This window comes from Anolis sagrei, chromosome 2 (assembly GCF_037176765.1).
Source record: "Anolis sagrei isolate rAnoSag1 chromosome 2, rAnoSag1.mat, whole genome shotgun sequence".
In the NCBI taxonomy this organism is placed as follows: Eukaryota; Metazoa; Chordata; class Lepidosauria; order Squamata; family Dactyloidae; genus Anolis; species Anolis sagrei.
The window spans coordinates 14,944,183-14,955,479 of NC_090022.1; the positions used below are offsets into that span (position 1 = coordinate 14,944,183).

The 11,297-nt window shown below is 47.2% G+C and overlaps 4 non-coding genes across 4 annotated transcripts; all 4 read left to right on the forward strand.

The window, feature by feature from the left end:
• The first annotated feature begins 43 nt into the window (after positions 1 to 43).
• Positions 44 to 115, forward strand: TRNAM-CAU (transfer RNA methionine (anticodon CAU)). Its single transcript has one exon. It is a non-coding gene; the product is annotated as a tRNA-Met (tRNA).
• A 268-nt stretch (positions 116 to 383) lies between these two features.
• Positions 384 to 454, forward strand: TRNAG-CCC (transfer RNA glycine (anticodon CCC)). Its single transcript has one exon. It is a non-coding gene; the product is annotated as a tRNA-Gly (tRNA).
• A 2,295-nt stretch (positions 455 to 2,749) lies between these two features.
• On the forward strand, positions 2,750 to 2,823 carry TRNAN-GUU (transfer RNA asparagine (anticodon GUU)). Its single transcript has one exon. It is a non-coding gene; the product is annotated as a tRNA-Asn (tRNA).
• Positions 2,824 to 2,843: 20 nt separating this feature from the next.
• On the forward strand, positions 2,844 to 2,925 carry TRNAS-GCU (transfer RNA serine (anticodon GCU)). Its single transcript has one exon. It is a non-coding gene; the product is annotated as a tRNA-Ser (tRNA).
• The last annotated feature ends 8,372 nt before the right edge of the window (positions 2,926 to 11,297 follow it).

Consider the following 11,297-nt stretch of genomic DNA (forward strand, 5'->3'; position numbering starts at 1 on the left):
ACAAGCTAGTTGACAAGCCATAGGAGTTCCTTTTCCTCTAGTGAGCAGAGTGGCGCAGCGGAAGCGTGCTGGGCCCATAACCCAGAGGTCGATGGATCGAAACCATCCTCTGCTAAGTGGCTGCAACTTTCCCTCCCTCCAGTATGGAGAATAACCTTTTTTTTAAAAAAAAACTGGCAAGTCTGTTTTTATGCTCTTCACTAAAAATAAGGAGATGGAAAATCTGAGGTCCCCTTTTTGACAAAAATATTTCTGCTCTATGAGATTTTTCTTTCTCAGATCAAACCCCCACCTCCAGATGACTCGGTTCCTGAGAGATTCCTATTAGTTCTGGCTTCCTTGCAGGGTTTTTTCTACAAGGAAAGAAGAAATTCTCATCAGAGGCACCAGTGGTGTAGAGGTATCATGCGAGGTTCCCAATCTTGTGACCCGGGTTCAAGTCCCGGCTGGTGCACAATGCCCTTTTTATTTTTGGGTTGTTGTAGGTTTTTTCGGGCTATATGGCCATGGTCTAGAGGCATTCTCTCCTGACGTTTCCCCTGCATCTATGGCAAGCATCCTCAGAGGTAGTGAGGATGCTTCACCTCACTACCTCTGAGGATGCTTGCTATAGATGCAGGCGAAACCTCAGGAGAGAATGCCTCTAGACCATGGCCATATAGCCCGAAAAAACCTACAACAACCCAGTGATTCCGGCCATGAAAGCCTTCAACAATACACTTTTTATTTTTGCTTCTCCAAGAGGCAAAGAGAGTGCACTCAGGATTAATTTGCAACCCAGTTACCCAGCTCTTCCACCCAGAACCAAATAGTAGCAATGAGGACGGATGCAGTCAAGAGTCTTGGTTAGCTAGGGAAAGGAGTATGAATTGGTGTGAAATATTTGTTTTCAATGTATTAAATTATTTTCCTGTTTTGATATGCTTTTGCTTTGGTACCATATATTTTTGGCCTCCTATCTATCTAAAGGCAATTTCTCTTGGCTGCTTATGATTGTCTTCCAAGGGTGGAGTAATGGCAATGGGTCCATAAAGGACTCTAGAGACAGTGGGTTGTTGTAGATTTTTCAGGCTGTATGACCATGTTCTAGAAGCATTCTCTCCTGATGTTTTGCCTGCATCTGTGGCAAGCATCTTCAGAAGTTGTGAGGTTTACCTCACAATGCTTCTAGAACATGGCCATACAACCTGAAAAACCTACAACAACCCAGTGATTCCGGCTATGAAAGCCTTCGACGACAATGTAGACATTTTCTAAATCCACATGATCTGTCACAATGAGGACATAGGTTTCCAAATTGAATGTGGTCATGACAAGGGTTTGCTTGATGTTCTTTTCTCTTGGCATGTTTCTCCCTTTTGCCCTCTATTTTGACCTTTAGGGGATACTAGATGAGTAAAGATTACATTCAGACACAAGCCAGGAAAAAAGAGTTGGTGTTCAGTGGGAATAGAAGTGGCATAACATCCAGAAGCCTTGACATTTAGCTGGTTACTAAAGTTGGTCGTCATAGTAGTTGAACAGAAGGAGATCCTTATATGTGTGACAGAGGTGAAGAGAACCCTCACTCTTGGTGGTGGCAATGAGGTTTTGTGGAAGTCTTCACGTACGGTGACAGCAGAGATTTAGAGTGGGCTGTACTTGGAGCATAAAAAAATATTGGGGAACATGATTGTCCTGCTTCTTGGCAGGGGGTTGGACTGGACTGTGGGTGACCCAAGCACAAGGTCTCTTCTAACTCTATGATTCTATGATTCTAAGGGTACAAATCTTCACATATCCCCCCAAACATACATTAGACCTATACTTACTTACTTACTTAGAGAATCTCTTGTAGCCCGAGGATGATGGTCCTCCAAGTGTAATGCCTTGGCAGTGGATATGTAGGTGGCTGTGGAGCCCTATTCTTGATCCACATGTTCTTCCGCAGTGAGGACATCAGCCAACCCAATCAGGGTTGGCTTGACACGCTTTCATCTTGGCATGTTTCTCCCTTTCACCCTCCATTCATACCTCTTCAAATTCCTCAGCACTGCTGGTCACAGCTGACCTCCAGTGAGAATGCTCACGATAACTCAGTGTCTATGCCAGTTTTTGAGGTTGGCTTTAAGCCCGTCTTTAAATCTCTTTTCCTGTCCACCAACATGATGTTCCCCATTCTTGACTTGGAAGTATAGTAACTGCTTTGGTAGACGGTGATCGGGCATTCAGACAACCCCAAACTTGCCTCAAGTCCCACCCATGCATGCCAGGCTAAAACATCAAGGGGTCATGGAAAGCCACGTTTTTCAGTGCCCTTTGGACCACTTTAGATTCTAAGTAAGTGTGTTGGGTGGGTTGGGGGGGGGGGGCTTGCATAATTATTTTTCATAGATCTCAGTCAACCAACAGTGGCGGAGGATTTGTCCCATGTGGACAAGAACATTCCCAGTTCTAAGCCTGTTGTCAGAAAAATAGAATAGGATGAGGATTTTGAAATGTTTAGCAAAAAGGCTGACATCCAGTGGGATGCAGGGGGAAGACTGTTCTGCTTCACCTGCTATCAAGAGCCAAATGCAAAAGCAGCAGCAACCTAGCAGTGGATGGCTTCAGTCCCTTGACCCTTGAGCCATTGACCCAGCACACTCCCCTTGCACCATCCTACTGTATCCAGGGAAGGGAGCTGGCATGGCTCTTGGATCAATTGATCATTTTCTTTGCCAATGAACTTTAGGACAAGAGGGAGGAATACAAAGGCAACACTGTCCCGGTCTCTGTGGCGCAATGGGTTAGCGCGTCTGGCTGTTAACCAGAAGGATGGTGGTTCGAGCCCACCCAGGGACGGCTGTGGGTGACCCTAGCTTGACAAGGTGGCCGAGTGGTCAAGGCGATGGACTGCTAATCCATTGTGCTCTGCACGCGTGGGTTCGAATCCCACCCTTGTCGACCCTTTTCCCAATGAGTGTAAAGTCCATGGTTCTGGTATCCAGTTTCATTTATTCACATTCCACCAAATTTTCTAGGCCCTCCTGCATGACTCTATGGTTATGTTGGCCCAGAAACCCTTCATTTCAATAGGGAATGCTATTATTCATGGTTCTGTGCAAAGTCCAGGAGTGTATCCTGTTATGGTTTGATGATATGTGCAGACCAGCAGAAAATTAGTCCTTTGTGTATTGAAAAATGAGCAAAACAAGTAGAAAAAATGCAAATTTTGCTCTTGTGCAGCAGAGTTCATGAAAAAACTGTCATTTCAACACAACGTTTCTAGTAATAACGCAGTCACAGTTCCTCTGGATTCTCAAACTCACGTATGGTCCTTGCATTTAATTCATGCAAAGCTTTCCATCAGAAAATATATCTTCTCCCAATCTGCATTTCTTGTTCATGGAGACGAGTATGGAAGACAAACTTGGCAGGCTGCAAGCCAGGAGCTTACATTGAGTAAACTCTGGGGCAAACATACAGTAAGCCCAAAGTCATACAACAAAACAATCTCCAGTTATACCCCTTCGTGACTGGCCCAAAACTTGTTTACCTCCAATTAGCCTGTAATTAACCAGGGCGAGTCTTTTTCTCTAAACACACACATGGTAGTGATCCCACAGGAACTTAGTTATGTACCTTAATATATCCCATATGGATTTTGCTTTTAGGTTTGTTGCAATCAGCAAGAAAGAGTAGAGATTGACCCCCTCCTTGTTGGTTGCATGGGCACACTATTCTGACATCACAGACGTGACCATGGTTGCCAGGAGCTTGGATAGAACTCCATGGTGGCCACATGGAGATGGCGATAGCCCATTGAGGCCTTCATAGTCTTGAGCCCACTGAACAATTGTAGTATTTACTAACATGATCTGGAACTGCTCCAGGCCAGACTTACACTGGGCTAACCTGCCCTAAATAGTGTAGATCAGACATGGGCAAACTTTGGGCGTCCAGGTGTTTTGGATGGTAGGCTGTTAGGAATTGTGGGAGTTGAAGTCCAAAACACCTGGAGGTCCAAAGTTTCCCCATGCTTGGTGCAGATCATAGAACTGGAAGAGACCTTGTGGGCCATCCAGTCCTATCACCTGCCAAGAAACAGGAAAATCACATTCAAAGCACCCCTGACAGATGGCCAGCCTGTTTAAAAGCCTCCAAAGAAGGAGCCTTTGAGGTAGGGAGTTCCACTACTGAACAGTTCTGTCTCAGTTAGGAAGTTCTTCCTAATGTTCAGGTGGAATCTCCTTTCCTGTAGTTTGAACCCATAGTCTCCAGGGCAGCAGAAAACAAGATAATCACAGCAACAGATAATAAATAGGAGCAAATGTTTTTCTTCACAGTCTCTGCTCTTCGGCTCATTTGCCTGAGAATTTCCATTCAGCTCCTGGCCGTGGTTGGTGCTGCTATGCCAAAGTTTCTGTAGTGTAGTGGTTATTACAATTTGCCTAATGTGCAAAAGGTCCACAGATCAAAGCTGGGCAAAAAAATTAGGGTTTTTTTTGGGTTGTTGTCGGTTTTTTTGGGCTATAGGACCATGTTCTAGAGGCATTCTCTCCTGACGTTTATTATTATTATTATTATTATTAACTTTATTTGTACCCCGCTAGCATCTCCCGAAGGACTCGATGCGGCTTACACGGGCCGAAGCCACAAAACACAATACAATAGAAAACATAACACAGCAATAAACAAAGCAAATCAAACAATTAAGCAAAATAACCACAATGACAATACATCAAGACACTGTTAAAACTGGTTCGGCCAGCGCAATGGGGTGCAGGGTTAAAAGTGCTGAGATGGCAGGAGGAACGTAGGATTAAAAGTGCGGTGTGCAGCAACATTAGTTGTGCTAAAGTGCATCTAGGACTTGGGATGGGGATTCCTAATCTGCGAAGGCACATCGGAACAGCCAAGTTTTTAGGTTCCTTCTGAAAACTGCCAGAGTAGGGGCCTGACGAAGCTCTTTTGGAAGGGCATTCCAAAGTCGGGGGGCCGCCACAGAGAAGGCCCTGTCCCGCGTCCCCACCAAGCGCGCTTGCGACGTAGGTGGGATAACGAGCAGGGCCTCCCCAGATGACCGGAGCGAGCGTGTGGGTTCGTAGATGAAAATGCGGTCACGCAGGTAGGGTGGTCCCAAACCGTTCAGGGCTTTGTAGGTGAGCACCTGCACCTTGAATTGGGCTCGGAAAATAAATGGCAGCCAGTGGAGCTCCTTGAACAAGAGGGTTGACCTCTCTTGATAATGAGCTCCAGTTAGCATCCTGGCTGCTGCCCGCTGGACCAATTGTAGTTTCCGAGCCGTCTTCAAGGGCAGCCCCACGTAGAGCGCATTGCAGTAATCCATTCTAGAGGTGACCAAGGCGTGGACCACCCCGGCCAGATCCGCCTTCACGAGGTACGGTCGCAGCTGGCGCACAAGTCTCAGTTGTGCAAAGGCCCTCCCGGATACCGCCGACACCTGAGCCTCAAGTGTAAGCGAAGAATCCAAGAGGACTCCCAAACTGCGGACCTGTGGCTTCAGGGGGAGTGTAACCCCGTCCAACACAGGTTGCCACCCTATACCCCGATCCGGTTTACGATCGACCAGGAGGACCTCTGTCTTGTCGGGATTGATCTTCAGCTTGTTCTTCCTCATCCAGATCGACACAGCGGCCAGGCACTCGTCCAGCACCCGAGAAGCCTCCTTGGAATTAGGTGGAAAGGAGTAGTAGAGTTGTGTGTCATCCGCATAGAGATGGCACCCAACTCCAAAACTCCGGATGACCTCTCCCAGCGGTTTCATGTAGATGTTGAAGAGCATGGGCGACAAGATAGATCCTTGCGGGACCCCACAGGTCAAAGGCCAGGGGTCCGAGCAGGCGTCTCCCAGCTTCACCAACTGGGTACGTCCCTCCAGGAAGGACCGGAGCCACGACAGAACCGTGCCCCCAAGGCCCATCCCGGAGAGACGACCCAGGAGGATACCATGATCGATGGTATCGAAAGCCGCTGAGATGTCCAGGAGAACCAACAGGGTCACACTCCCCCTGTCCAGCTCTCTACGGAGGTCATCCACCAAGGCGACCAAGGCTGTCTCGGTGCCATGACCAGGCCTGAAACCAGACTGTGCCTGATCTAGGTAGTTGGTATCGTCTAGGAAGCCCTGGAGCTGCGAGGCGACCACCCGCTCCAGCACCTTACCCAAGAAAGGGAGGTTGGAGACTGGTCTGTAGTTATTCAGCACCGTGGAGTCAAGGGAAGCTTTTTTGAGGAGTGGACGAACCACTGCCTGTTTCAAACCAGATGGAAAAATCCCTTGCTCCAACGATGTATTGATAATCAATACAAACCAGTCAACCAACCCCTCCCTGGCTGATTTAATGAGCCAAGATGGGCATGGGTCTAGAGGTGAGGTGGTCGCCCTCACAGCCCCAAGAACCTCCTCTACGGTTTCAGGAAGAACAAGCCTAAAAGAATCCCACAAAATTGGACAAGCAGGTACCTCCGTCACCTCTTCAGGCACTGCGATGGAATTGGAGTCGAGCTCGAGGCGTATCTGGGCGACTTTATCTGCAAAATGGTGTGCGAAATCGCGACACCGAGCTGCGGGGTCGTCAGGGACCTCCTCCACCGCAGGTGGGTGGAGGAGTTCTCCCACGACCCGAAACAGCTCCGATGATCTATTTGCTGCAGATGCTATACGGGCGGTCGTGAATGACTTCCTGGCCGCCCGTATGGCCACGGAGTATGCCTTAAGGGAGGCTCTAGCCCGTGTTCGATCAGATACAACTCGAGATTTCCTCCATTTGCGCTCTAGCCCCCTTCTCGTGTGCTTCATCACAGCCAGCTCCTCGGTGAACCAAGGAGATGGCCTGTCACGACGCAACGAGATGGGGCGTTCGGGTGCGATCATATCTAACGCCCTGGCCATCTCCCCGTTATAGAGAGTTACCAAGGCGTCGATAGAATCGCCAGGCTCCAAGGCAGGAAGAACCCTAAGATTCCTCAGGAATCCATCCGGATCCATCAGTCTCCTAGGGCGGACCATCTTAATTTGTCCTCCACCCCTGCGGAGGTTTAGGGTCGCAGTAAGTCTAAATGTGATCAGATGATGGTCAGACCATGACACTGGAAGGATGTTTTGATCTTCCACTCTGATCAATTCGTCGTCCGCCACAAAGACAAGGTCGAGAGTGTGCCCAGCTTGATGCGTGGGGCCGGATATTATCTGTGACAGTCCTATGGCCGTCATGGTGGCCATAAAGTCCTGAGCTGCGCCAGATAAAGTGGTCTCGGCGTGGATGTTAAAGTCTCCCAGCACCACCAGGCGCTGGGAGACCAAGGCCGAATTAGAGACCACCTCCGCTAACTCAGACAGGGAAGCTGCTGGATCTCGGGGTGGACGATACACCAACAGGAACCCCACACTGTCACGGCTCCCCACCTTCAAGTGGACACATTCAAACCCAGAAGCTTGCGGGACAACGCATCTGGTCACGGCGATGGATTGCCGGAAGACCACTGCGACCCCTCCTCCCCGCCCCCCTTGTCTAGCCTGCTGATGCACTCCAAAACCTGGTGGGCACAGCTGAGAGAGATTTACTCCCCCCAGCTCGTCCAACCAGGTCTCGGTAATGCATGCCAGATCCGCCCTCTCATCCAGGATCAGGTCCTGGATGGCCGCAGTCTTACCATTAACGGATCTGGCATTAATCAGCAGGACCTTTAGACCAAGGGGGCTGCCATGGAGCCTACCACTACCTACCTTCTCCAGGGTCGCAAGGACTCTGTTGCGCTTCTCCCTGGGATGACGGTGACCCGCTATTCTCCTCCCCCACACGACTTGAATGGCACCCCCCTCCTCCGGAACCCTCTCCCCCCCTACATGGCCGGGGTCTGTAACTAGTCAGCTCTCAGAGGAAGGAGTCGGGCTGGGGAATAGTCTCCCTTGGGCGTTGGGAAGGGATGTTTCTGAAGATGAGGTAGATAATGAAACATCAAGGGAGCTGAGTGGACTGAATAAGGGAAGGGTTCTCGAGCGAAGGAGTGTGGCTGGTTGAGTGGGGGCGACCGGGACGGATGGAGTCTCAAAATTATATGAACCAGGAGGGGGGGCCCTAACCGGTGAGCTAGTTGTGGATGCACGGGGACCTGATGGGGAATGGCAAGAAGGAACCCCGGAGGCAAATAAGGGGCGTATCTGAGGGTCCACAACTACCCTCCTAATGGTAATGCCCCATTTCTTTAAATCATAGCATCACCTGCATCTATGGCAAGAATCCTCTGAGATTGGTTGAAGAGGATGCTTGCGATAGATGCAGGCGAAACGTCAGGAGAGAATGCCTCTAGAACATGGCCCTATAGCCTGAAAAAACCTACAATAACCCAGTGATTCCGGCCATGAAAGCCTTCGACAATACGTGTTTTTCCCCCGCAAAGACTAAAGACGTGGATGTTTCAGTGTGCGTTCGACTGACAACCCCTTTGACAGATGGTCTCTAACCATGACCTGAATTCAAATTCCTATATTTGTTTACTACATTTTTAAGTAAAGCTGAAATGATCCTGTTTAATTGCTCTATTCCTATGCTACCATACGTTCTATCCACCTTATTGACCTGCCTATCCTTTAACTCGCTTCGCATATTGGCCCCCTCCCCCATCCAAATGCATCTGTTGTTGCTTATGATGTTTATTATTGTTTATGCTTTCAATATGTTATTTCTGTTTTTAATTGTATGTTACCTTGGGCTTGGCCCCATGTAAGCCGCCTCGAGTCCCCTCGGGGAGATGGAGGTGGGGTAGAAAAATAAAGTTGTTCTTCTTCTTTTCCCCTCACCTATCAAACTAAAATTCCCAGCTGAAAATGAAAGAAGGAATGGGAGAAATCTGCACCACAGTCTTCAGAGCTGGATGAACAGAGTCCAGTCTTCCTCAGGCCCTAGTGTGGCTTCGAATTTTCAGGGTGGCCAAACTTTGCTTTACCAAACTCTGAAACTCTTGTGAGATTTGTGTTTGTGTTGTTTTATACATGTAAGGCATTGAATTTTGCCAAGGTTAACGTTGTGAACCGCTTTGAGTCCTCCCAGAGGTGAGAAATGCAGTATATAAATACAGTAAAACAAAAACAAACAAAAGTGCTGGGTTGTTGTAGGTTTTTCTAGAAGCATTCTCTCCTGACGTTTCGCCTACATCTATGGCAAACATCTTCAGAGGTTGTGAGGTCTGTTGGAAAGTAGGAAAACTGGGTTTATACATCTGTGGAATGTCCCGGGTGGGAGAAAGAATTCTTTGGGTTGTTGTAGGTTTTTTTGGGCTATATGGCCATGTTCTAGAGGCATTCTCTCCTGACGTTTCGCCTGCATCTATGGCAAGCATTCTCAGTGGTAGTGACCACCTTAATTAGCATTTGATGGCCTGGCAATTTTTTGGCGTGGCTTGTTAGTGCCTGGAGTAATCCTTTTTTGAGAGGTGATTCCCCCAGGCACTAACAAATCACACCAAAAAACTGCCAGGCCATCAAATGCTAATCAAGGTGGTCAGTTGAAACATCCACACCTAGCTCCAGCAGACAAGAGTTCTTTGTCCCACCCTGGTCATTCCACAGATATATAACCCATTTTTCCTGGTTCCAACAGACCTCACTACCTCTGAGGATGCCATAGATGCAGGTGAAACATCAGGAGAGAATGCCACTAGAACATTGCCATATAGCTAAAAAAAAAACCCCTACAACAACCCAGTGATTCCGGCCATGAAAGCCTTCAACAATACAAATAACTCTTTATCTGTTGAAAGTAGGTTTGTTTTGTTGTTTTTTTTGTTGTGTCAGGAGCGACTTGAGAAACTGCAAGTTGCTTCTGGTGTGAGAAAATTGGCCGTCTGCAAGGACATTGCCCAGGGGACGCCCGGATGATTTGATCTTTTATCATCCTTGTGGGAGGCTTCTCTCATGTCCCCGCTCGGGGAGCTAGAGCTGACAAAGGGAGCTCATCTGCCTCTCCCCGGATTCGAACCTGTGACCTGTCGGTCTTCAGTCCTGCCGGCACAGGGGTTTAACCCACTGCGCCACTGGGGGCTCCTCTTGAAAGTAGGTGTGACGGTTTTAATTGGCCACTTTGATTAGCATTTGATGGCCTGGCAGTGGCTTGTTAGTGCCTTGGGGAATCTTTTAAGCATGTGGACAATTTCAACAGAAAGGGGAAAACCATAAAAATGAACAAAATCTGACTAACAGTATTAAAAAAAACTCTAAAATTATAACAGCAAAACAACACTCAAAACATAGGGAAACTCCAGAGGGGAAACAATCAGGGACAGCTAATCACCTCTCAACAAAAGATTCCTTAATGCTGCTCTTCTCCTTTATTTACTCCATCCAACTTCCAATTTTGTCTAATTTTGTCAACTCCTTATCCATCACATTTTTTCAGATTTTTAGGAAAATTTTCCCCTCCATTATAACTGGCATTATTTTAGAATTCCCTTTGATTAGGTTTTTCTTATATTTGTTCCATATTGTTAGTATATTTTCCAATGGTACATTTCTCATTTGGTTAATTTCCTTTTTTGAGTATTCCTTTAAAAATATATTTTCTAATCTCATTTCTATACCTTTATTATTTATTTCCATCCAGTCTGTATCAGCTTTCCTTCCAGAAAGTGTTTATGACACTATGACTGTGCCTTACTTTTCAGGATACCTCTGGCAAATCAGCACAAAAAGCCTCAAAGCTGAGTTACTCAACAAGCTAAGAACGGCTGTGTGAAAGCCCAAGGCCTTGTTATATTGGGTTGCTGTGAATTTTCCAGGTTGCATTGCCATTTTCTAGACCAGGGGTCCTCAAACTAAGGCCTGAGGGCCAGATACGGCCCTCCAAGGTCATTTACCCGGCCCTCGCTCAGGGACAACCTAAGTCTGAAATGACTTGAAAGCACACAACAACAACAACAACAACAACAATCCTTTCTCATCAGCCAAAAGCAGGCCTACACTTCCCATTGAAATACTAATAAGTTTATATTTGTTAAAATTGTTCTTCATTTTAATTATTGTATTGTTTTTAAGTGTGTTTTTTTGCATACAAATCAGTTATGTGCAGTATGCATAGGAATTAATTCATGTTTTTTTCAAATTATAATCCGGCCCTCCAACAGTTTGAAGAACTCTGGCCTGGCCCTCTGTTTAAAATATTTGACCCCTGTTCTAGAAGCATTCTCTCCTGATGTTTCGCCTACATCTGTGATAGGCATCCTCAGAGGTTGAGATGTCTGTTGGAAACTAGGAAAATTGGGTTTATATATGTATCTGTGGAGACTCCAGGGTGGGAGAAAGAACTCTTGCTCTTCTG